Below are 27911 nucleotides of genomic sequence, written 5' to 3' on the forward strand. Positions count from 1 at the left end.
GATGGTACTTGGGGAGGTTTGGCTCTTTAACCCTCGTAATGTCCTCCCGATTGATATACACCTGCTGTCCTCTGGGGTCAAAATGACCCTGTCTGGTTAGACTGTAATTTAAGGCATATAACATAAATTTATTCCATCAATTCTATATAATATATATTATAGACCTTGTTTACATAAAAGTATATCCAGTTTTTAAGTGAAAAAAATAACAATTCATTATTTTGACTTTATATCATTTTGACTATTTGATTTATCATAGACTGGTATATGTCAAAGTTTAGTGAGGATGCTGTGTTTGAATCATTTGAATTTTTTGAATGGCAGCAAATAATAACACCCGCTGTCCTCTGGGGTCAAATTGACCCCATCTTTGACTGTTTATAAAGCATAAAGTATCAATTATCACCCACCTCAGTTTCAACTTTTTAGTCATGTCAAAATTCATTTCCAAGACATTTAACTTTTCAAAACTAACTGACAGTAAAATGAAAACTAACCAACAGTGTGAATGTGCCCTCAGGTGCAAACAATGCAGGTGGTAATGGCATGAACTTTGCAGATGTATGGCAAATTGCCAACATTTTTTGATCACTCTGGCGAGGGCAGAATTTGCACCTACACCTTTTGGGTGATGGGCCAGGAGGGGCAGCTGGGCCAGGAGGGGGAGCTGCTGCAGATGTAGAGCTGCAGCAATCCTGCTGGATCTCCGTAACCAGTCTGGCAGCGGCTGGCGTGTGGGGAATAAGCTGTTAAGTCAAGTCAAACTTTATTAAAACAAATCACAGTGCAAATACAACAGAAGAGCAACAGAAATGTCAATTAATGCTGACCTTGCGTCACTTGATGTGAGGTATCACCAGTTGTCGCCTAAGCTCCTCCATGAACAGCCTCCTCCATGAACCGCCAATTGTTCTTCCCCTGATTAAAGGCTGGCTCGATCTCAGACCACAGGACAAAGATACGTTGAGAATGTTGAAGAAGACAATGATGGGCCAACGGGCTTTTGCATGTGTACACTGGTAAACTAAAATAAAAGAAACAAACCAAAAAAGAATAATTCAGAAATGTAAGTTTATTTTCCTACACACAAATTCAATTCATTTTTCATTTCCATATATAATATTATAAATATTATGAATAATAGATGTGCATTACCTTGTCAAGGTTATCGACACCCCCTTTGTTGTGGTTGTAATCTTTGATGATTTTTGGTCTTTTGTCATCCCTGTTGCTCACAGCAGCATCCCGATGAAGAGTACTCATCAGAAGAACATTCCTGTGTTTTTTGGGGTGATAGGACACCAGAGCATGGGTCTCCGTAAAGGCAAACTTCGATGAGAACCGAGCTCTGTCCGTTTTTGACACCAGTGCAGGGGGAAGCTCAGGCACATCCCTCCGTACTGTTCCCACCATTTACAGTTTTCTTATCAGCAGCTGCAGACCTTGAGCATGCGAGGTAAAGAAGTTATCACAGGTGATTGCTTTGGTCATGTCAAGGACAACTCACATGCCCTGATTTTTGTGCAAGATTGTGCACCAGCAGGTTTGCCAGTGTATACCTGCATGTTCCATCCATAACTGGACCTGACATCGCATGCTGCCCATATTTGTATCCCATCTTTCCCTGGTTTACTAGGAATGTATTGTTTAAATGGACAGCGGCCTCTGAAGGGGACCAGGCGCTCATCCACAGTCACATCAGAGCCTGGATCGTACATCAACGGCAGGAGAGACACCCACGTTGCCCCTCCTTGTTTGTCATGTTCAGCACCACCTCTTCTATAGGCATGGGCAGAATCAGGTCAAAAGTGCACTTTATGTCATCAATACGAGACCTTGCATATGCTGTTGGACCATGGTGGTGTTTCTCTCATGATGCTGTCAGAGGAGGGATGGAAGACCAGATCAATGTCTTTTTGAGGAATTACAGCTAATAAAAATTCTACTTTGCATACAGTATATCCTCTGATAAATAAACTGAAGTACTTTGATTGCATTTCTGTGGTGTTCCTGTAGGTGACCATGATGCAGCCAGACTGAAGCAGCACGTTGTGAAGGTGGACGCCATCATCTGGTCTTGCTGATTCTGAAGAGAACGCCTTCACATAGGACTCAAAGGTAAAATGATCTCTCATATGATTGGACCGTGTTATTGTAACCGCTTCAAAGCATCAAAGTAATTTTAGTAACAATTTATAATCCTTCCTAAAATGTAAGGAAGACTAGCAGAAGATTTTAACAACCTCTATGGTTCTGCAAGAAGTTCATGTTTAAATTGTTCTTCTTTCTGTCTTCAAGGAAATCAATGCCCAAAGGAAACAGCAGTCCAGACTCTGATTCCAGCTCCGGTGAGGTTCTGCACACAAATTGGCTGTCTGATTATATGAGAATGTTTAACATTAGTTTAATTTATCAGGCTGGCCCATGTGATGACAGTTTACAATAATCTTCAAAAGAAAGTGGCAGGAACACTTTTGTCTTAAAACATAAATTCATAAAGCTGATCATATTATTGGATTCATCCTGTCTTATTATATATTTTATTTTTCCTCATAAATAGTTATCCTGTCTTAAAAACAAACTAGAACCTGAAGTTTAGCAGAAGCTGAGGACAGATCTGATTTCAGGTCTGAGGCATAAACATCACAGTAAAATTCATTATACTTTACATTTAACTCCATGATTGTTTTTCTTTATTACAGAAGATGCTCTCAGATTCAGATCCATCAGCAACCCCTGACAACATGGAGGACTCGTCCCCTGAGTGTTTCCTGTCCTCTCTCGATGGTGTTCTTCTCTTCAGTTATTAACTCTTGAAAACAGCAGCACAAAATGCCAGACAAGTGTTTGACAAGTGTGTGATTGAATAAATGGAAATGGAATCTCATACGTATCTTGCTATGCTTATTGGCTTTAAATGTTTAATATTAAATATAATATATAATAATAATATTAAACAAGATCACATGAGAACTACAAGATCACATGAGAACTACAAGATCACAGGAGAACAACAAGATCACAAGAGAACAACAAGATCACAAGAGAACTACAAGATCACAGGAGAACTACAAGATCACAGGAGAACTACAAGATCACAGGAGAACTAAAAGATCACAAGGGTCCTCACTTATCAATCTGGTGTAGAAACAGATTTGGATGTAGAAATTGTTGTACGACAGGGTCCACGTGGGACCTATGAAACGTGCGTATCTGGCTGATGACAGCGTACGCAAGACCGGGTGTTGATAAGTGTTGCGGCTGGAAACGATCGTCTTTTAAATACCACGCCCCTATATATTCACGGTTTAGCCGTCCTCGCTCCCAGAGTTTACGGCATGGAGATACTTAGGAGAACTACAAGATCACATGAGAACTACAAGATCACATCAGAGCTACAAGATCACAGGAGAACTACAAGATCACAGGAGAACTACAAGATCACGCAGAAATAAAGAGATTAAGGTGCAGACAACATGTTGCTTTGTCTTTGCGGGGTTGATTTGTTGTCCCGTCGCTGCTTGTTTTGACGTTATAATAAAGTGATGGAAAATAAGAAGAGGAGTTTATTAGTTTAATTTTAAGATTGACAGGATGCTTGATGCGTTGCCTTGTCTGACTTCCTGTCCGTGTCGATCTTCTCTGTTCAGCATGAGGGATGCTTGCAGCGGGCTTCATTGGAAATAGACTCAGCGTGTGTTTGGAGTGGAGTGGCGTTGCTGGTACATGCTGGAGATCTACTGCAGTGCATGAGCATTAACTAGAGAGGGCGCTGGAATGTGCGGCGCACACACATCCTGTGAAAACGGTCAATCACTGCAGACAAATACCAAGAAAAAAATACATTTCAAACTGCACTTGACAACTTGGTCCAATTTTAGCCTTTGGAGGTCTGCATCACAAAGGTTTCTAATGGAAACGTTGAATATTGCTTGTTCTGTCCTCACAGGGTGTGCTGCATGCAGTGATAATATTGGAAGGGCAGAGAGGCACAGAGCAGGCTCCTGGTAGCAGCTGTGAAGGGGCAGGGGGTCAGAAAACTAAATAACTGTTGGAGTGATGGATGATGGATGTATTTGGCCAATGGGCACTTTCACAACTAAGTGCTTATATTGCTTGCTGTGCTTGCTGACAGGAAAACTGTTTAATATCAGTGGTGTGTCAGCCCGACTCTGATGATCTGAAGAAGTGTCAGGAAACCAACAAACACCAAACAACAAGGAAGCTCGTAAAACTTTGAGAGGGAGGAAATGATTTAGGAACCTTGACCATGTGTTTACCTTTTAAAGGGTCTTCAGTCTGCAGCTTTGTTTCCTCACAAAGTCTGTCCACTAAAAGTGAGTTTTTGTAAGTGACAGGGTCAGATTGTCATTTTTACCGAGAGAAAACTTTGAATGATGGCGTGTTCAGCCCCTCAATGTTCTCCCAGACTCGTTTCTCAATCCAAATTGTTTTATTGTCCTTGGAAATAAATTGCTCCAACACAGAACAACTGCAAATCACCAGCACACATACACACACTTTATTCTATTGGCCAATCCATTTCAGCTTCACACATCAAAAATTGCTCTCATGGATGCAAAAAAAAAAAAGGCTTGTTGAAGCCGAGGCTCATAAAAGGCTGCTGTACGTTTTGTTCTGAGTGCTCTCAACCAGAGGGCTCGCAGTGTTCGAGTGCTGGGACGCCAACACAAAGGGAAGGAGAGACAGATGAAAGAATAGAGAAAGGCAGAAAGGAGAAAAAAAAGGAGAAGATTAGCCTGTAAGGAACAGGTTGATAAAAGGTTTCCTCTGGACTGGCAGCACTTGAATGCACACAGAGTGGGCTATTGCCTACACAGCCTTAAAGCACAGAATTCTGCTATTTATTTTGAAGCAGCTTTTGTGGTTGACTTGCAAGCGATGTTGGCTGCGCTCTATCTACCAAAGAGAACAAAGAAAAACTCAAGTGGGGCTTGTTCCACTGTTCCCACTTCCTTTTTGTGAGTATCAGCAAATGACTAAAGCGGTAAAACACAATTTTCGATGGTTCCACAATCCCACATCAATGACCACAAATACCTGACAAGTACTTTTTTAAGTTGACGGTTAGTTGGAGGACGTTTTTGCAGAAGCTTCTGCAACTCTCTTAAATCTTTTGTAATGTTTTAACACTTTTCTGTTTCTGACATTTTCTTTAAATAGTCGAGTCGCACACTGGATGCTCCGAATCAAATAGGAAGTGGAGAGTTTTTGAATAGAGTATCTCTCAGTACGCAGACACATGAAGGATAAACAGGATATACAAATTGACCACTTATTCAGGTGTCTGTTGGTTCTTGTATAAGTGGTGAACTTAATATCCTGTATAACTACTTTATTTACATCAGTGACTGGATGTTCTGGAGTAAGTACCTTTATGGGTGTACAACCTGAATCAACCAATCACAGAGTCACATCCCATTCCCTTTGAGAGCCAGGTGCACCTGAACAGCAGGTTTCAGCCTTTACTATTACTGCCAATTTCCACTCTGTGCACATCTTGGTCCGTCAGCACAATGGTTTTGCCCCGCCCTGCCCCACTTGGTCGATTTCTGGAGTGTGAGCACAGCCATGAGCAGCTGTACTCACATCCCAGGAGAACTACAAGATCCAATAATTGGTTTGGCTCTTTAAAGGATAGTCGTTTGTGAGCTGTGGGGAAAAAACGGGTCAGGAACGGACATCAGGACTGTGATGAGTTAGTTTATTCTCAATATCTTATGTTTATAGTTTTCAGTTCACAATTATGTTTTTTTTTTTTTTGGTTTTGCATCTTTCCTGGTTGCACTTGTAAATAAATGTCTGCTGGTGGGACCGTCAACACAGAATCATGAGTCCTACTTCATCCCCACACCCTCTAACTACACCTCACAACCGTCTTCACTGGTTTCACTACGTCTGGTGGCGTGGGCCCCCAGGGGTCCCTCTGTGAAGTGTTAGTACAGAGAGGAGCACAGCCATGAGGAGCTGGACTCACAGGTTCACAAGATCACAGGAGAACTACAAGACCCCAGGAGAACTAGATCAGAGGAGAACTATAAGACCCCAGGAGAACAACAAGATCACAAGAGAACTACAAGATCACAGGAGAACTAAAAGACCCCAGGAGAACTTCAAGATCACAAGAGAACTACAAGATCACAAGAGAACTACAAGATCACAAGAGAACTACAAGATCACAGGAGAACTAAAAGACCCCAGGAGAACTTCAAGATCACAAGAGAACTACAAGATCACAAGAGAACTACAAGATCACAAGAGAACTACAAGATCACAGGAGAACTAAAAGACCCCAGGAGAACTACAAGATCACAAGAGAACTACAAGATCACCGGAGAACTACAAGATCACAGGAGAACTACAAGATCACAGGAGAACTACAAGATCACACGAGAACTACAAGATCACAGGAGAACTACAAGATCACAGGAGAACTACAAGATTACAGGAGGACTACAAGATCACAGGAGAACTAAAAGACCCCAGGAGAACTACAAGATCACAGGAGAACTACAAGATTACAGGAGGACTACAAGATCAGAGGAGAACTGTCTTCCCGCAGGTCACTGGTGGGCGGTGTTCTGCGTCACCTGTGCAGGTCGGTCTCTCAGGTGAACTTGAGATCTGGCGGTCAACCTGTCCTCTCTCTCATTCTCTGAGCACTGTTCCTCGTCACATCATGCTTTTGTTTAGTAGTTTCCTTCATTATAAGTACACTGTTATTATTTTTGGTATATTTTAAAGCGTATGTTTCCCTTGTTATAAGTAACAGAAAAAAACCATTGACTATGAAAATGAAGGTTAGTTTCAGTCCTAGTTGCATCCAATCTCTTAAAGGCTTGTGGTCTTTATTTCATTTGTTGTTCAGACAGAAACAAATGATGCGGAGTGGAAGATCCTGGCCAAAGACTTTAACAACAAGCAGCAGCTTCCCCGCTGCTTCAGGTCAGAGGAAAACGTGTCTTCATTCAACCTCCTGCCAACAGTGGAAGCATGAACCACAACCAGCACAGGAACTCAGGGTGGAGTGTCGGATGCTGGCTCATTTGCACAACCAGAGCTCAGAATTGCTTTGGACATAGACCTACTTCATTCTCCCCGGCTGATACACTAACTGTTTCAGCCTATGAGTGTGTAGCATGTTCAACAACAGAGTGTAAAATTTAATTTCCTCTCGTGGGATTAACAGTCTTTTTTCTTCTTCTTCTCCTTCTTATGAATTGGGCACCCCCCTTCGACAGTGTTCATCAAGTTAGACCCACCCACAGGTCTTGTCTGTGCTATCACATTTCAAAAGACAGCACACAAAAACAAACGAGCAAAATATTAACTATTTCTGGCGCACACATTACAACGGAAAAAAATGAAAACTGAATCCATAGAAAGAGGACAGGGGTCCAAAGAGCCCGGGTTAGACACCTGTTTGGGTTTAGAGCTCGCCTCTGGTGGATTAGGCTGAATTCACTACTTACCCTCATCTCTGATCTTCATGAAGATAGAGAGAACAAAACATAGAAAGAGCTCAGGGAAGGTGAGAAGTCTGTTCGGGCTACAGCACAACCCACCAGATTTGTAACGATGTGTAAAAATAAACAAGGATGAAGACCTCAACAAAAAGGCAAAAGGCAGAAAACAAGAGATAACTCCCCAAACAAAGGCAATCAAAATCTAGTGCTGTAGTGAAGCCCACACTAACTGAGACCAAGACATACCGGATACCCGAGCTCCAAGACCAAGACCAAAGCAGGGCGAGACTGAGACAAGACCAAGGCCATAAATATCTCTGAATCATCTTCTTGTGTGCAGGGTGAATGAATTACAAATGTTATTCATTCTTTTAGAAAGAGGCGTTCTCCTTCTAATATCAGTGATGACGAGGAAACATAGCCGATCAGTGTTGGTCTTGACCGGTCTTGTTTTAAAATCAGTGGTGGTCTTACACCAGTCTGAGACCGAGTAAAAATGCTTTTGATTCCAAGGCAATACGGCTACCTTTAAAAAATAAAAATGGTCTCGAGGTCACTTTTGTGACCAAGACCGATTTCCAGTACTACATCATAGTCAAAATCCAACAAAAAATCCACGAGAAGAAAACCAAGAGTCACCCGTGTCCCTGGCTCCTGTCATGTGTTTTCTTTTTCTGGTGTCTCCTCGTTGGTTTGGATTTAAAACTACATTTTTCTTTGCCTTTTGTTAGAATCAATCTTTAGTTTGTTGTCTGCACTTGGGTCCTTTCTTTTTTTCACAGTCTAGGCCTGTGAAGGCTGTTTCATCATGAGCCGGGGATCCGGCCGAAGATTTTTGCCTTTTAATGAGGCAGTTTTGTCTTACCACTGTAACTTTTGCTGCTTTGCTAAAGTGCTCATGATGGATAGGCTGGATCTTTGTAACATAACAATGAGTAAGGTCTTTTACCTGCTTTTTGTAACATAACAATGAGTAAGGTATTTTTACCTGCTCTTTTGTAATGTTAAAAGACAAAGAGTAAGGTATTTTAGCTGCTTTTTGTAAAGTGTCTCGAGATAACACTTGTTATGAGTTGACGCTATACAAATAAAAATTGATTGATTGATTGATTGAAAGAAAAGTTGAATCTGGTGTTTTTCTCAGTACTTTTTGTTTGTGCATTAAGATTGAACCTCTGCAGCTCAACATGCTGTAAACATGCAGCGCTGTGGCGTGGGGTTTCAGTATTGATTAAATATATTCTCTCAGGTCAGAGGAGAGGAGCAGGGAGCGTAACCAGAGGAGGAGGGTGAGGAGAGAGAGCACACGCATACCAGTCAGAGGGAGCTCATCAAACAGCACAGAAGAGATGCAGAAACAGGACAGCAGAGGATTCTGCGAGGTGATGTCAGAGGTGCCAACTGTTCCCTGACATCAGATGTGCAGGAAGGAGCGATGTCTTAAAAACAAAATCATAATTTACAGACCATAACATGCAGTTTGTAGAGCATGACAAAGGAATACTATGTTGTTGTACTTCGCAGACACATAAAAAAAATCCAAACAAACACTTTTGATTCAAACTGAACTATCATGTGAAACAGAAATGAACAAATCAGTACCTGTTGCCTGTGTTTACTCTCAGATGAACACTGCATGTTTCTGCTGAATAAATTATCGAGACACATTCCATTTCGCTGCTTATTTACATCCTGGCAGTAGAGCCAGAGGAGATGGCCAATTAACTGCAGGGATACAGACAGTATATGGTTACAGACCCATCTACTGGCTGGAGGCTGCATTACAGTTTAAGCACAACATTTGACTGGCATCAACAGCCAACGTAAAGATATTAAGTATTTGTTCATTATTAATTGTTTGTTTAGTGATTCTGGTGTCAACTGGGGAGGGTTATGTCTTTTTACTGTGAAGTCAGCCACTAGCTCTCTAGTAGCTTGTAAGTCTGTAATGATTTTCTCTACACGTTGGTTCTTAAATATTTGTACATAAAGACTTCACTAATGTTCAGCGGTTTCATTATGGACCTCAATTAGAGTCACTCTCTCCCTCTAGTGGTTGGTAGAAGTAATGTACATAAGGCCCCGTGTCCACAAAGCATTTTTTCTTGGGCAGAAAAGCGCTAGCTGTGAGCCCGGGAGTGTTTGCATGAAGCGTTTGTGCGTTGATAAGAAAAGTGCTTCACGTCCATCCTGTCTCTATGACAACAGTCTTTTGACAACGACCGCTGTATGTTTTATATTTCAGATAATTTACTTCCCAATCAGACACGGAGAGAGGAGGATGTGGGTGCTAGACATGATCAGTAGGCAGCAAAACTACAGGGAATATCATATGTTTGGAAAAAAACGCCGGTGTTGCAATAACGACTATCCCTGTCAGGGGGGGGGATTTCCTGAGGTAAGACGTGACGTAAAAAAACAAGGCGGAAGTAGCGGCCGAAGAGAGTCCGCTACATGACGTTACAATGAGAATATTTGCCTTTATATCAATGCTATGTGTAATCCAATGGAATGACAACATCCACAAGAGAGCGGAGAACAACATATTGACGAACAGAAAACATAATGCAGACGTTTAATTACGTGCACGGAGATCGTAGTGGTCGCGTGCAGACAGTTTGTGCAGCAGACACAGAATATAAACGTCTCTCGGGTCAAGGTGAATTCTCCTTAGTATATGCTGCCGCGTTCTAACATCAGCTCACATCAGCTCACTTGGACTTTCTATAAAATAAATACTAGGGGTCTGGCAGGATAAACTCAAAAATCTGGCTGTTTGCGTTCACACATAGTCTAAAGACCCTCCGGGTAGACTAATCTCCGGGTGAGATTTCCGTATGTGTTCATAGGCAAACAGTGAGAGCACCGACACCACCAGTCCGCCCCAGCTCGAGCCACCCGGGCTCCTTGTCCTCTCCGCCGCTGACAGGCAGGTCTTATGTCTCGGCTGCATATACATCGCTATATCGCGGCTCATAGAGATAGCCACGAATATCGGATTCGAGCACAAGACCTTCAAAATCCAATTCATTCTTATCAGTTTGAAGTTGAAACAATTTTTCCTCCATTGTTGGTTCTTACCAGCTTTCTCCATAGAGCCTGTTAGCATAGCATCCTAGCAATCTGGCGGACAATAAGTTTTGATTCTGGGAAAAACACTGTGCTTTTCAACCCTGGACACAAAGCTGGATTTAACTGAACTGAGACTTCAAGCCTTTGAGCTGCTGCTGCTGCGGAATGTTTCAGGACTGAACACTGGTGAGACATCCACAATGGAACATTTGATTAAATTGCTGCTCCCAAGTTGAGCAGACTTGTGATGTTGTTACCTGTTTGCCTAAACAGGTCAGGCCACATTGCCGGAGCAAAGAAGATGGCGAGCTAAAGGAGCAACTTCAAAAGACTCAAGATTCCTTCAAAAGGCAGGCCTCAAGCCTGGCTGTCTGGTTAAAGGGTGTGGTAGGATTCCCCCTACCTAAATAAACATTTGAATTTGTTTTACATCTGCACACACACAACAAATAACTGCAGTAAGGATGGTTCAAATATAAACTTATCCTTTATTTTGATCAGTGTAAACAGCATCTTTTATTATAAAGGCAACCTTTAGTAATAAAAAAAAGAAGGAAAAATAAATACGATCATGTTTATTGTTTTCTCCAAAGTACTGCCTCCACCAGAGGTTACCCAATGACAGCTGACATTTCATTAAAGGTCACATAGCCTCCTCCTCTTCAACAAGTGTAAATAAGTCCTAGAGCTCCTCAAAACATGTGTGAAGTTTCTTGTTCTAAATCCACTCTGATCCTGTGTTTGATCATGCCTGTAAACCCCTCTATTTCAGCCCTGCTCAGAACAGGCTGTTTCTGTACCTTTAAATATGTAAATGAGCTGTGTCTGACCAAGCCCCCTCTCTGGAAGGACTTGGGTGTACTCGGGTTTTCTCGCTCCATGTCCTATTGTTTATGGTGAGAAGGCAGACTCAGAGGGCAAAACAAACACCTAGCTGTGGAAGTGTCACCCACCTGGGGGAGGGGCTACTACCCTTTGTGATGTCATGAAGGGAAAATCTCCAAACGGCTTGTTTGAGCACACATTTTCTGAAAAGTGGAGCAGGCAGAAGACAGAGAGGATGGACTTTTCTCATCATTGGGGGCTTTGTAGACAGACTAGAGACACATATTAGAGTTAGAGGAAAAATGGTGAAGAGGTTTTGTCCATCAACAAACAATTCAATAAGTGTGGTAATGGTGCTAAACGGAGGATGGATCCAGAGAGAGTGAGGTTATCAACCCGGTCTTAAATAGTCTGCACCTGGGAGACTGGCCACGTCTGCCCAGGTGCGGCAGAACACCGCCCACCAGCAGCCTGCAGGGACACAAGACACACACAGACAGAAGGGAAACACAATAGCAGGCCCTGCTGGCGGGAGTGCCGTCACACTCTTCACACTGGATGTGATCACTCAGGTTTCATTTAAACTGCGATCAAACTACAGTAAGATACTCTTCGTATCAGTGTGTTGTTTTCTGACTGATGACATACGTGTTCCTCTTTGACGGCTGCGACAACCCACACCGTTTGAGCTCATACTGTGGTGGAAAATCAACCACAGAGAAACTGATGTATTGGTTTAAAGAGCAGCTCAACAAATTACATTTTATCATGAAATTAGTCAACTTTAATTGTCTCTTCATGCTGTGAACAACATTAATCATTTTCAACACAACAGCAGGAAACATTAAACACGTGTTCCTTTCTCTTGCTCTACTCCTGATTAACGTCTGCCACTGGAAGAATCCCTCTGATGAAGGTCTCAAAAGGAGGAGGAATAAATGTTAATAAGAACAATAAATAAAACATATTGACATGGTAATTGGACTTGAGCTTGTTTATTTCTTTTCTAGTTTTCTGACTACTCAAAGCTCTCTGTTCACCGCAGGTCACACCTACACATTCACACACTGATGGTAAAGGCTGCTGTGTAAAGAGTCCATCTGTATTAACTCATCCATTCATAGACATTCACACACTGATGGTAGAGGCTGCAGTGTAAAGAGTCCATCAGTATTAACTCATCCATTCATACACATTCATTTGGCGCTGATTAAGCAGCTGACCAGGTTAAGTGTCTTGCCCAAGGACACATTGGACATGCAGCTGCAGGAGCTGGGGATCGAACCCCGACCTTCCGGTTGATGCTTTTTATTCTTATTGACATGTGGAATGGGCAGAAGGAAACAATAGAAAATGCTGTACATCTTTTAGACCACAGTGTTTCTTTAACTACGGCTCTGTCCAGCTCAGGCCCAAAGAACCATCAGCGATAATATGCAAATCACACGAGGAACATTTTCAGCATTAAATTATACAGGAGTCAACATGCAGACATTATGAAGCTCCAAACAAACAAAAACACACATGAAATGTGACATATCAGAAACATTAACAACTATAGAGATAGAAAGAGGTGAAGGTGGTGAGCCTTCATCACAGTAAAGGGTTAATCTGTGTTCATGTTCATTGTAGATCGTTCACAGTCCATGAAGTCTTTTTCTTATTTATTGCTGCTACAACAGACGTGACTTTTGATAATTAAATAAGAATTTGATAATTACATGGTGTTATGGCTTAGAGAGTGACTGTGGTAATTGGGGGCCCTCGGCAGAATGAGTTTGTGGTTGTCATGGTAACAACAGATGTTGAAAACAGAAAGTGTCATAAAAAAAACCCGAATGTCATCAGATGTGTCCTTAGTTAAAACTACACTAAGGGGAAATGGTTTGGACACTCTTCGACATTGTAACTACGGCAACCACAGAGATTCAACAGGGTAACTCTTTAACCTGTAACACGCGGGGAGATGAAGAGCTCGTAGTAAAAACATCGGGGCACCCGACTTCACAGCTTCACGTTTTCATCGGTGAACTAAAGAGCGTACAGGGATTCAGTTCCAGCTGCTTCATGTCTCCTGAGCTCTGCCCGTCAACATCCTTAGTTATTGTTAGCACCAGTGGACTCAGTGCCGCGGGCGCCGTGGTTGGTGCATGTGGAAGAACAATTAAAAGTAGACTAAAAATAGTTGAGGAGGTGGACAGCAGTGATGTGCAAACTGAGGAGATGATAAAAAACCCTCCAGCGGAATAACAGTTGTGTTTCTGTTGTGTCTCTGGAGAACACGTTTTTGAAGGATTAAAGAACATCCATCGTTTTCTGTTTATTGATACGTTTGTGGTTTATGAGAATCTTTAATTCATTATTATTTTTTAAACGTTTTTTTGCCTCGAGGAAACTTTGCACCATAACGGACAAATTTAAAGATTCAATATTTTCAAGCACAAACATGCTTGAAACAAACTTGAGCAAACATATTTATTTAGTTTTTAATGTGTCACACATTTCATATCTAACAAAAAGTTATATTTCATAACCAGTTTTTCCCATTTGACAGGGGTTGGTGGTGGTGGGGTTAATCCCTGGAGTGGTCTCCAGCCAATCACAGAGCTGACATACGGAGACAGAAAACCAGACACACTCAAATTCATACCTATGATCAATTTAGAGTCAGCAGTTAACCTAACGAGCATGTTTTTGGACTGTGGGAGGAAGACGGAGTACCAGGAGAGAACCCACACATGCACGAGGAGAACATGCAGACTCCTCACAGAGAGACTCCTGACAGACGGGGATTCAAACCAGGAACCTCCTCACAGAGAGGCTCCTGTCAGACGGGGATTCAAACCAGGAACCTCCTCACAGAGAGACTCCTGTCAGACGGGGATTCAAACCAGGAACCTCCTCACAGAGAGACTCCTGTCAGACGGGGATTCAAACCAGGACCTGCACGTACACACACACACACGCACGCACGCACGCACGCACGCACGCACGCACGCACGCACGCACACACGCACGCACACACACACACGCACAGTCCTCACCTCACTGCTTCCTCTCAAGGTTTTACATCTTCAGCACTACACCTTTATGAGTGTTGTCATCCTCACTCTCATCAACCCGCAGTGCCAGCTGTGATTCACACCTTTTTAAAAGTGCCATAGAAAAGGTGCCGATTCATCTCCAACAAAGGGGGCGTGTCTTGTTTAACTGAGGTGGTCCACCAGGGGACCTGACTGATGTAGGGATGGCCTGACGTTTGTGGGCATATGCACATTAATTGAACTTTTTTAAACCTTCTATCCCGACTGATAATGTGGACCTGTAAGAAACACAATTTGGCAACATATAAATCTTCTTATCTTTAGGGACTCAAAAACAAAGATGTTTGTGCAAAGTCCCAATTTTACTTGAGCAAAATTGCTTAATTGTACGCTGTCTAACTTGCAAAAATAAATGTATTGGCAATTAGGTCGATTGCAAGTTAAACAGTGTGCACCAGTATTCAACACAGTCACAACTTTGTACTGAAGTCCTGCCTCTGATTAGGCAAATAGCCAATCATAGATTTGGATTTTTTGGAAGGCACCTGGGGTGGACAATCAGATTTGAAGGGGGGGCCCATGCCACCCGTTTGTTACACCCCTGCTCCTACATTTAATCAAAATATGAGCAGATAAAGTTTACTACTAAATGCATTTCAGATCGTCACTGTAAAGAAAGCAAACCAGTGAAGACCTTAATGTAAATGTTGATGATAACAGATTCTGATCAGAGTCACACATCAATCTAATTAAGAAGAAAACAACTGGATGAGTATGTGTGTGTGTGTGTGTGTGTGTGTGTGTGTGTGTGTGTGTGTGTGTGAATGACAGAGTGAACAAGTGCCTGCAGCCTCACAGATTCTAAAGATGGAGAGAAGGGGGAACGGTGAGGATGAAGTGTCAGCATGTTCGGTGTTGTCTCACTAAGTGCCTCCCCTTTATGCTCTCTGTCACTGTGAAGTCTGACGGCTTGAGAGAGATTCTCTGTCACCTTTGTTCTGCTGCAGGTTTGTCTCTTCACAAGTTCAGATTTCTTTACATAAAAACAAAGAGATCATGAAGGGCGTCTCATGTGTGAAAGGGGAACAAAAAGTCAAAGGGTGAAGAAAAGGGAGTGACAAAAATAAAGATCTTTGTTGTCCCCACAGGAGCATTAGTGTGCAGTCAGAAAAAAGAAAAACAAACGAGAACATTAAAAAACACAACAAAGAAGGAGTAAATGGATAACGCAGCGGGAAATATGAAAGAGCTGCATTTCCTCTAACGTGTGATTCTTTCCTCTGTTGTTTCAGCCGATGAAAGCTGTAATACATAAGCATATATAAGTCTCTACAGAAACTAAACAATCATGTGATGAAGATATTTCCTCTGTGCAGCTTTGAGTTCTTAAAACTGTCTAATGAAGAGTTTCAAGATGCAACTCCCAAAGCAGACTCGATCAAGGTAAAAGAGGACGTTTAGTGACAGCTTGTCATCCTCTGATCTGAACATGAACATGTAATCCACCTCTCATACAGACCTGTGTGACGATGAGCCTCTCCTCTGACATAATCTCTACTCTCTACTTAAAAAAAGAGTGTCAGGTAAACGCAGATCAAAACTTCCTTCAGCCATCAGACTGCATGGGGGTAATTGACAGAGTTCAGCAGCATCATTTAAATCAGATACAGACAGAATCTCCAGAATGAAGGCTGTCCACAAAGCACACCTCTTTAAACTGTGCCAGGGTCGAGGAAGTGCACTGAGCTCAAGCACAGATCAGAGCACTCACACTAGAGATTACTTAGTGTGTTTGTAACCCTTAATCAGTGTAAAAAATTAAAACTTATCTCTCCAACCAAAAAGAGAAAGTTAAGGGCAAGTGTCCCAGGAGTGTGACGACCATGTGCCCTCTGAAAGGCTTAATATGTGACTTTTCACACTTACATGTAATAGAAATCAAGCATATCCTCTGAAAATAATATAAAAAATAAATAAATAAATAAACATCCTCCCCTCGTGTATAAAAGTTGTTTAATTGAGGGACTAGAGAAAAGAAGAATAACATACTGTACTCACTGCTTAACTGTGTTTCTAGATCACGCTCATTTCAGGTAAATTTACATGCAGTGTGAAGATACGAGCATAATAAAGATCACTAGCATTAGCATGCTAACACAACAATGCAGCGCAAGTTGTTTTGGTTTCATGCTGGTGTTCAAGGGCGACATCTGCTGGATCAAAAAATCACATATAAAGCCTTTAACTGAACTCTGTGGTTTTTTAAACACATGGTGATCCCTCACAGGTTTGGGTATGACACCTGGACACAGCTGTGGGGGGAAAGAGGTCCATTTCTTCCCCAAAGATCATTCCAGTCAGATATTTCAAAACATGTGTAGGAGCCTTATTGCTCACCATGTTAAATGCATGGACGCATGTAATCATTTTGTTCATTGGATCTGGGAGGGGGAGGGGCTTGTGAACTTAATTGGGCTTAGTTGAGACAAGTAGAGAGTGGAGCCACACAGTCTTTTGACCTCTCTCTCTTTTTGTATAGTTTTGGACTAACCTGTATCTGTTTTTTTTTTTTTTTTTGGTTAAGTAAACATTTAAACTTTGATCGTTTGGTCCTGTGGATTTTTTGGATGAAAATGATGCAAGAGAGGAGTTTTGGGAGCGTCAAGCTGCGGCTTCATTCAGTGGATACCTACAACATGATTCACTATGTAACTAAATCCTTTCAGGACAGTATCTACTCAAGATTTCATTTGATTAATGTCTTGTTGTTCTGTGTTTTATATCGAGTGTGCAGGGTTTTTTTATTCTCCCTAGCTTCCTAAGTCATTTACTTCAGACTTCCCTGCTCAGCGTCCTTCCATAAAGCGAACAGAAACCAATCAATTAACCACACAGATAAAGGGTTCAAAGGCTGCATAGCTTTAAAATATAATCAGAATAAAAAATAATAATAATAATGAAGCAGAGTCCAGGAAACATGGTCACATTTGTTTTGTAGCCCAGCAGGCCTCGGAGATCAAACGCTGAAGCTTTCTCTCCCTCCTCATTTTTCTGATCTCAACAACAAAAAAGAGGCTAACAAGGACACGCACGCGCGCACGCACGCGCGCGCGCACGCACGCACGCACGCACGCACACACACACGCACGCACACACACACACACACACACACACACACACACACACACACACACACACACACACAGCGATAACAGGTACCAGTCATTTATCATGCAAGAGAAAAGTGTTACCTTGGCATTTAGCAGTGAGTGATAAGCTGCCTGCTTGTCTCGCTTTGATTCTGCGACTGTGCTTTCTTATTTAAATTCTTCCATGTATATGTGGCTTACATTCAGTCTTCAGTCATCGTTCTTCAGCTCTGCAGGAAGTCAAATCCATCATGTAAATCTGTGAGCTGCTCAACTCGCTACTATAATTAACACAATCAGTCCTCTCCATTCAAACGTGGTTAGTGAAGAATGATCAGTGGATGTTCTGCTAACACTGCACAGTTGGGGTGTAAACGTACACATGCTCGGATCGGACCGGACCGTTTCGGTACGCGCGGAACAGAAGTGCTTTAATCTGTGTTCCCACACGGACCGTAAAGCGGAAGTACAGCTCAGTGTGAAGGAAGGCTGCAGCTGCGGATATGGGACACAACTTTTAGTTAGTAACTTAAAAAAGTTCAAACATAAACTGTGTAAACTGTGCAGATTACTAGTTCCTCGAGCCCTGTCGGTTTGGACAGTTACATATAACTGGGATGGAGTTCTTTTTACGGACTTACTCTTAAGTTTCGTTTTCATTTTCAACGATGATCCCGCTCCTACAGCGCTGCTGCGTGAAAGGGGAGACACATCTGTGTGGGAGCATAACCTGCAGCATAGAATGAACACCCTCCCTCCCCAACCGACAGCTTTTTGCTCGTAATTCTGAACGGGCCAAAGCCATAACAAATGCCATTGAAGTTCTTATATCGACAGAGGGAAATATTAATAGTTCTGTGATGAAACTGTCCCAGATGTGATTAGGGTTATTATGTGCTCAAAGGGCATTCAAAAAACTGTTGCCTTCATAAACTAAAAGGTGTCACTGTAGTTAAAAATAAACATTTTTACATATAGGCTATATTAATTACTTCATTTCATTCTAAAATATTTTATTTCATTCATATCTTTTATTTATTGGAGACTCTTTTGGTTGAAGGATGCAGCATAAGTTTATTTTTTATTTTTTTTACAATGTTTAATTTAAAATGTTAGTCTGAACTGTCGATGCTGCACCCAATTTGTAAAAGGGAAATTCTAAATGTTTCTAATAAAGAAAAAATAAAGTGTTGCATGAGGTCCCTTTACTGTACCGAAAATGTACCGAACCGAAACTTCAAAACTTGGACCCGTACCGAACTGAATTTTTTGTGTACCGTTACACCCCTTCTGCACAGACTTTGACATTATAAAGTTGATGTAGCCGTTAATCTGTTTTAGTTGTTGTTTCTCTGTAACATGCAGCCCTCTTCTCTCTCTCTCTCCCTCCTCCCTCTACCTGCTGCACACCTGAGTGGAATTTGCCGTAACTCTGAACATAACCGTGTCTCTAATTGCTTCATATATATATATATATATATAAATATAAATATAGCTCTCTATGAGAGCCATACCGACAGGACAAAGTCACACACAGTAAATGCCCAGTAAGTGGAATTATTTGAGTTATTGACGACCTGGCGGAAAAGCTACGGTACGGTAGCAACACGGTAGCTACGGTAGCAACACTCCAACACTCCTGCCAGATCCACGAGACAGAGTACACAGCCAGTCGACAGCTCGGACTAGCCCTCACCCTCTCGGTACAAAAGTTTAAGCATGGCCGCTGAAGAGATTAAAACGGACATCCTATCTTCACTGAGAGGAGAGATATCTAAAATAATCAGAGATGAACTTAAAAGTGCTTTGGCAGAAGATTTCCATGCACTGAAATTGGAGCTGCAGGCTGTGCGGGCGGAAATTGCTAACAATTCTACTGCTACACGTTCAGAGATCGATCACATGATAACTGACATTCGGGACGTGAAAGGCGGATTATCTACTTGGTCAGACGAAGTGGTGTCACTACGGACGTCTGTAGCCAATCTCAAAAGTCCGGTGGTTACTCTGAAAGACTGGTGCTTTTATGACTCGGCACGAGAGTACGGACCCAAAAGCAAAACTCCAGACACAGAGGCACAATCCAAACAGTCTTTAATGTGCGACAACAAAAAACACAATGCCAAAAGAGCATTGGTAGCTAGAAAAAACAAAATCCACAAGTTAGAGGCTTCCACGAGTAGGCGGGCAGGCACGAGCACAAAACATTAGGCACTGAGGCAGAGAAGCACAAAGGTAGAAGTCAGCAAAAACACTAGTAGTCCACACAGAATGATTCTCAGAGATGTTGACCAAAACGAGGTAAGTACCACAGAGGGATATAGTATACTCAGGCGACGAGTGGTGAAAGGACCGGAGTAGATAAACTGTTGGAGATGAGGATGATTGATTGCACCTGGGCTGCCTGGGGAGAAAACCACGCCCACCAGCACTCACACACACCTGACACACAGGGGAGGAGAAACAGAGGGTTGAGACAAACAGAGGAAAACTAACAACAAACATGAGGAAGGGAGGGGCTGCAAGTATGAACCATAACAGGTGTGAAGACGTGGAAGGCAGAAGGAGATGCTGTAATATCCGGATAGTCGGCATCGATGAGCAACCGGGCTCCAGCTCTCCAGAAGCGGTTATAGTTTCTAGAGAACAGCTGCACATTCCACAAGACCCCCTGGTGGCGATACTTGGAGTGACGCCTGTTGGCCTGAATGGGGGGGGGGGGCAAAAGGTACTTGTTTAATATCTTATTCACAGCGGTCCTGAAGTGCATCACCATATGCTGGTTGAAACCAGACCCTCCCACTTACAATATATGGATCCAAAAAGTTTGGGACATTTATCAAATGGAACAAATTACCTACCAATTAAGACTCCAAAAAGAAACTTTCACAACAAGATGGAGACCTGTACTGGTTTTACTAATGCAATAGAGAGTGTTGTTTAATTTGTGCGCAGACCAAGATCATGCACCGTTTTTCCCTGGGTTGACTTTGCACCTGTACTTTGACACATGATATCTTTGAGTGGATTAGAATTTATTTCTTTATGATTACAACTTTTCTTTATGATTTTCATTTCTCCTCTACTTTTTTGAACATTTATTTATGTACTTGTTTGTTTATGTGCATTATTGTGTATATGTATATTCTTTGGATGGACATTTTGGTTAGTATCTTACTTTTGTAATCTATTTCTGCTGGCTTAATATCCGAATGTATCTATACAGCTGGAAAGAGGAAAAAAAAGAAATATTTTTCATATTGTACTGTTGTTGAGAAAAATTAATAAAAACCAAGTTAAAAAAAAAAAAGCCACCTCCAGTCATTAAAATCATGTCTGCTTATTCATTTGTCATCCCACAACATACATTATATAATGCTACTAGTACAATCCTAATTAAAAGCAGGCCTACCTTAATACTGGGATGAGCGGAAGCCGCATGAATTTCCTTGACTTGCTTCAAGTTATATTTGTAATTCGTTGTTGCAATCCTTGTGAGGCATTCAAGATTGGTGAGGCGATTTCTCTGTTTCCTCTTTATAGTGTTCATGGTTGAGAATGTTGAGCTCAGGAAGAAGGACATCACTTTTTGTACAAGTGGCTTCAAAGTGTAAAAATCTTCTTCCGACACCAAACTCCAGAAGTGACCAACACCTGCTCTGAGTTCAACTTTGAGAATGTCTTTTGTCTGCAACTCTTACTATTTCACTTTCCAGAGCAGCACGACTAGCAGGGCACAGCTGTGTGATAGTTGGAGTGAGAGAGGACACACCTAACACAGAAGGGGTTCTCAATAAAGTTGAACATCTCCTTGTGCTCATTCACATCACTGAATCTGGATTCAAAAACATCCACAAATCCTCTGTGGCTGAAGTGCTGGTGCAGAGCTGGGTCATGTGTGGTGACAGCTCTGAGTTCTGGGAAAATAATGAATTCTCTGTCTGGTATGTACAGAGTGGTTATTTTGTAATCCTTTGATGTGCTTTAAAATTGCGTCCTTGTTGTCAAACTCTGCAAACAATATTCCCACTGAAGCCAAAAAAACATTCTTTCACAATTTATGAGTCTGAGAAGGTTTTTTTTTTTGCCCGAGCCAAAATCCACGCGATCTCAAAAGAAGCCTCAGTTAAACATTCAGCTGTAGAAGTTGTCCTGTGTATCAGCATTTGCTGTCCAGACAGAGAAGTGGTAAGCTGCTCTATTTTTCTTTTCCTGAGTTGTTTGCATATTAAACACAAAGAGTTAAAAAATCTTCTGTCCATTTGTCTTGGAATTTCCGATGCTCATCTTGTATGGGTCGTACTTTTCTTTTTTTGACTGTCCACTAGTCCCCTCTCCGGGATCTTCTTGATGAGCTTCATTTTCCTCGTTAGTCACATTATCACATTGTTGATTCTGTCCAACTGTTTTTTGATCACAAATCAATCCATTTTTTGTCTGTGAACTAGCTAGCATGAATGTTGAAAAAGCTGCTCGCTCTAGCCGAGTTATGTTATGACGCTGTTGCGCTGTGTTGGCAGGTTGGTCACAGTGTCCTCCAATTAAGCCCAAATATTTTTGTGAAAACTATCAAGCCATTGATGAGGGTATGCATGACATTGTTAATGACTTAAATTTTTATGAAATATTATAAGAGCAGTAGTTTTAAATGTTTTAAAGAGGTAACATGTAATATTGTCGTTTAGAGTGTTTTTATGAAACATCTGTATTCCCTGCATTAATAATTATTTACTGCAGTGCGAGCCGCAAGTTAAAGCTTGGTGAGCCGTGCAATGAGTAACACTGTCGTACATGCAGGAGCCTTAAGAACATGTGGGATTTATCAACCCTGATTACCTACCAATGTGCGTACGATGCCCGTCCACATGTTTGATAAATACAGATTTGTTTGTACTCATGCATGTTGATAAATGATGCCCATGGAGTCCAGGGAGGTTTTCTTTTTCACTTCAGGTGTTTGTATTCTTTCTTTGATGTTCATAGAAACTGCCGCCTTTAATTAACAAAAAGTGATGCTCTGCTGTGCACTAAATCAGAAACCTGCAAACTGAAAGAATTCAAACAGTGGGATAAACAAACACTTCTACTGACAGTTTAAAGTTAAATGTGAAATGTAGAAATCAATACCGCAGCAGACTGTGAACTTAAAGTGCAACCACTCATTAATAAGCGTTATACCACCGAAGGCATTTGAGACACAGTTCAACAAAGATGTAATGAAACCCTACGGGCGCCTAAACACCAGCTGAGACCATTGACCCTGTGGTGAGCTGAAGACGCAGCCCTTAGCTGAGCGCATTAAAGAAGCCAGCGATTCTCTTCACTGGACCAAAGGTGAGTTCATCGCTGCCCTTGAAAACGGGACAGCTGACATTCACTCATCCTACACACAGACCTCTGACAGGAAGAGAATCCAAACACAGATTTATTCACTTTAATAGACGCCATCATGCTGGAAGATTTCACAACCACATGTTGTGTTCATTGGTTCTGAAGCCTGTGGAAATGTGTCTTTACATTTTAAAAAACATGTATGATGTTAAAATAAGCCTTCATATATGAAAAGGTTTATTTATTGCTTATTTTGCTAGTTTAGATCATATCTCTGGACTGTGTGGGCGGGGCTGGACTTGTTTTCATTGACATTAAAATCAAATCTGCCCACATGCTCAGCATATTGCAACCGTCTGATTCGCTGCTCAAAGCATGCTAGGATATGTAGCGGTAGCAAACTGAGCTAACCTTTTTATCAACTTTTTTTTAATGTCAATCAACCATAAGGAGAAAACAGTGGTGTACTCTTTGGAACATAAACCTCACGGTGTGCTGGTTTGTTTTAATAGAACTCTAAATTAACAGCAACAAGGGACCAGTGGAGGCGGGCAGCACAACTGTAGCTGAATTGCCCACATGGGTTGTTTTAGAGAGGGCACCGCTCTGGTAGGAGCCAAAAAAGTTTCTAGATGATGTTTTTTTTTTGCAGAACAGTCACAGTAACAGTGTGGATTGTAGTTGAAATATATCTCTGGACGCATGACGTCCAATTTAGCGGACAGGCGATTCATCTAAAGTCATACTGTCTCTTTAGATGTGTTACATGTTACAACATATTTTTACCTACAGGGGTCTCCTAGAAAAGAGGGTTTGGAGGCTTTTCTGACTGGCTGTCAGCCATCTTTGTTAGGAGGAGAGAAAAGCACATATAATAAGAATATGTCTTTAGAATATCTGTCCACTGTAGTCACCTCTACGCATTAAGGACTTCAACACACTTTCATTTGGCGGTACCCCGTAACCAGGAAGTACATGTTCACACAGAAATACAGCACAACCTGGAACCTGCTTAAAATGATGCTGTCAGGGGCTGACAGACCACCAGGGGCATCGTACATATAATCAATATCCATGTTTGGAGGGGGCGGGGCCCAATATAACAAACCATAACAGATAACAGTCGTTTAATAAATCTTATCATGCTATTTGAATTGTATTCCTTAAAATCTAAATTTCTCAAATTCCATTTCTTCACTGCTTCAGTCACATTGAATTGTCCTGGTGTCACTATGAAGATAACTGTGAGCCTGTAATCTACAAATTCCTGTTGTAAATCTTGAACCAAGGAAGAAATATGATTTATGATCTTAAATATTGACATCAGGGTGTCCCCGATCGTCTTCTGAGCAGATCGGGGGGATTAACATCCCTCTTAACACCCCTCACACGGGGCGCAGTGGTTAGTGTGCGCACCCCATGTACTGAGGCTGTGGTCCTCCAGGCGGGCTGCCCAGGTCGAATCCCACCTGTGACTCCTTTTCCTGCATGTAAATGGTAAATGTTAAATGGACTTGAGCTTATATAGCGCTTTTCTAGTCTTCCGACTACCCATTCACACACTGATGGTAGTGATCACTATGTAGCATCATCAGAAGTAACTAATTCCATTCATACACCACTACTGAAGCTATTTGAAAGGGCCAGGCCCCTCAGCGGGTGTGTATTCCTGTGTACCACCACGCCCAGCTGTCTTTCTTCTTACCTCAGTCTCCATAGAAACCAAACAGACACTTCAGGGAGGAGGGAGACAGGATGGAGGGGAGAGGAGGGTGAGTGTTTGTCTGAGGGGAGGGTCTGGGGGTGGGGTTCAGGGGGCTACAGCCTCCACATCCAAAAACAACCTGCCTCTCACTGTGTTTGTTTGGAGTGCAGATTTCTTTATTTACAGGTGAAATTAATCTCGTTTTTGCAACAAACAACTTTAATCTGCTCAATTTATGCTCGCGCGCACACAGACATAAACAACAACAGGAGTACACCTCGCGTTTTGAAAAGTTCCACTCGATATCCCATTATATTTCAGGACTGAAACAACAGCAAACAGCTGTAGACCTACATTAACAGATATTCTGTTATTTATTGGAGTTCAGCACAATCAGCAAGCAGCTGTACATAACGGAGTAAGGAGAAGCTTCACTTTTTGATGCATGTACGGACAGTCGCTCACCCTCTCTCCCTCTCTCTCTCTCTCTCTCTCTCTCTCTCTCTCTCTCTCTCTCTCTCTCTCTCGCTATGAAGCTGATGTGATTCTGCTCTATTTTGCTGTCTTAACACTAGGACCACCAACATTCTTTCAGACGGCATATGCAAATGAAATTGTTTGTGCTCAGAAGCACACAAATAATAAGTTAAATACAACTTACTTTTATCTACAAACCAAATAGACTATCAGCATAAGGCAGGATTTGTAACCTTTTAAATGTCACATGTTAATTTACAATATCTGTCGGCTTTTTTAGTGCTCCGTTTTTTACTGCTGCTCCATGTCTCCCGTTTCTAAAACACATTCTACAAAAATTAAACATACATAACTTTTAGTCTATTATATTGTTGGCTATATTAGGCTATGCATTATAATAAAAACACTGCAAAAAAAGAGATAAACACCTATGCTCCTCCTCCTCTCTGCAACTGGGTTTGTTTCCCCACATAGAGGAAATCATTGAACACACACACACACACGCCAAAAACAACAACAACAACAAAAACATGACTATCTATGGGCATGACAAACTAGCCTTCAAAAATAACTGCAGAAATCCATGACAGATGCAGCGGCGAACAAACAAACAGATGAACAAATGAACGATCGGCACCTTGGACAGCGCCACGGCACGTAATGCACACACCTGCGGCAAAAGTGCTTTGAGTAGTCGTAAAACTAGAAAAGCACTATATAAGCTCAAGTCCATTTGCCATCTATCTGTCTGTCTATGGTATCTATCTATCTGTCGCTCTTTGTTAAATTCCCGCACATATATATGAAGTCTATAAATAGAAATAATAACTAATAAAAAAGTAAACGACGCGTGAAAACAATCCAGGGAAATGTTTCATTTTCAACTGCCGTCAATATGAAGGCGGCGGCGGTTAGAGGTATAAGTGCTCAGAAATCTTGTGTGTTTTATTTTAGTAACACATGGACTTCAGAAAACACACAGGACACATATTTAAGAAAAGTCATAGGATTTTTATTTAAAAAAGAGTTATTTGCGTTATTTGCATTGTTCTAGTGTTAACACTCCTCAGGAGTCGAGAGGGATTTTTTTTAAAAGGCAGTTTTGCTATGTTGAACGCAGAGACTTATAGTACAGCGGCTCTGATTGCACAGAGCCTGCGGAGCGCGCGCCCACTGTAGCTGTTCCCACTCAACTTTCTTGAAGCCAAAATACGCCGTTTAGGTGCGCTTCCATCTTGCGATTTTGACGTCATTTGGAGCCAGAGTCTGCGCAGTAGGGTCCGGGGGCAGGAGCCCTGGTAACACGCCCCGCCCACTTAGCGTACTGCCCTGATGACTTACGCAGCCCAGCTACGCCGAAAGCGCTCTGCCGGTCTACAATGAAGAAATGTGTAAGTACAACAAACCACCGTATTCAAAGTCTAATATTTAAACACACTGTGTTTTAATGTTTTAAAATCCAGTTATTTTGATCATTATTGAAAATACGTGGGCTGCTGGGTCCTCTGTTTTTAATGAAATCGTTCTATATTTAAGCTTTATTTAAGCTAAGTTAGCACCACAGACCGTAGACTACAGGTGGTAAGATATGTTGTATTTTGTTAGAAACTGATAGTCTGCAATGTGATTCATGTCTGATTTTCTAATATATTTAAGTGAACAGTAAATCAATTGTTTTTTTTATTTTCATTTAGGCAAAGAAGAGATAAAAGCAGCTGGTCTGACATCTTCCACAGAGGTGAAGTGTAAGTTAAAATCATCTGTTAAAAGTTGTGTGCGTGTGTTTGTGCGTGTGTGTGCGTGTGAATAAAACAATGTTACCCCTAACAGAACTGGGACACTGATGGTGCCTTTCATCATTTCTGTCTGAAGGAATGAGGCCGTCATTTATTGGTTATCTTCATCCTCTGTTTGTTCCTCTCTGGAGTCAGGCTATGACTTAAACACTGAGTGTGTGTTTTAATATAAAGATGACGTTTGTGTGCATACACAAAAAGTGTCATTATTTACTTCCATAAAGCCCGGCTCAGATCATCTGGCCGAGTTGAGCTCTGATTCCTCCTTCTCGACAGTCACGGTCGCTCCTGACTCGAGGCTGCTATGAAGCAATTGTCTTGTAGCGAGCGTCGTATAAAGATCCAATCTGAACCTCCGCGATCTGTTCAAAGATCGTCCGGGACGCCCCGATTTATTTCAAACATGCTTGATATTTATATATTTTAAATCTTTCATTTCTTTTTTGTAGATTTTCAGAGTTTAGATTGTCTTGTTGTATTGAGTTCTCATCTTCCCTGGTGTTGCTTGTTTCCCTTGTGTGTTATTTTAATGTTTCCTGGTTTAATCTTTAATCTATAATGTTTCCTGTTTTATTTTGCAATCTGTTATCCTAGTGTTTCTCTATGTTCGTGTGTCTTAATGTTACATTCTTGAATTTCTGTGTCCTCAGTGTTTCTTGTCTTGTGTTTATTCCTTCCTCTGAGCCAGAGTACCTGTAGGTGATTGAGTCAGCGTGGGGGTCCTTGCAGTGGTAGAAGAAAAAACAGAGGTGGGGGACAGTGTGGGAGACACCGGAACCAGATTAAGAATAAATAAATCCTCTTCCTGGTCTTCCGTATCTTGCTGCTCTCTTGCAAGGGTGTCTGGCTGCTCTGGCTGCTCCGGCTGCTCCGTTGCAAGGGTGTCTGGCTGTGGTGGTTAATGTTAACAGTTTTATTCCAAATTCAATTCTGTACATATGAACAAAGAAAATGTATCTAAAACAATGTTAACTTCTAAAAAACATCTTACTCTTGGTCAAGATGAACTCGTAAGCCCTCTGCAT

The 27911-nt window shown here is 41.7% G+C and overlaps 1 pseudogene; it reads right to left on the bottom strand.

Moving 5' to 3' along the window:
- Positions 1 to 867: 867 nt before the first annotated feature.
- On the bottom strand, positions 868 to 27911 carry LOC136179108 (piggyBac transposable element-derived protein 4-like; annotated as a pseudogene).

Source organism: Labrus bergylta, chromosome 4, assembly GCF_963930695.1.
Source record: "Labrus bergylta chromosome 4, fLabBer1.1, whole genome shotgun sequence".
NCBI lineage: Eukaryota > Metazoa > Chordata > Actinopteri > Labriformes > Labridae > Labrus > Labrus bergylta.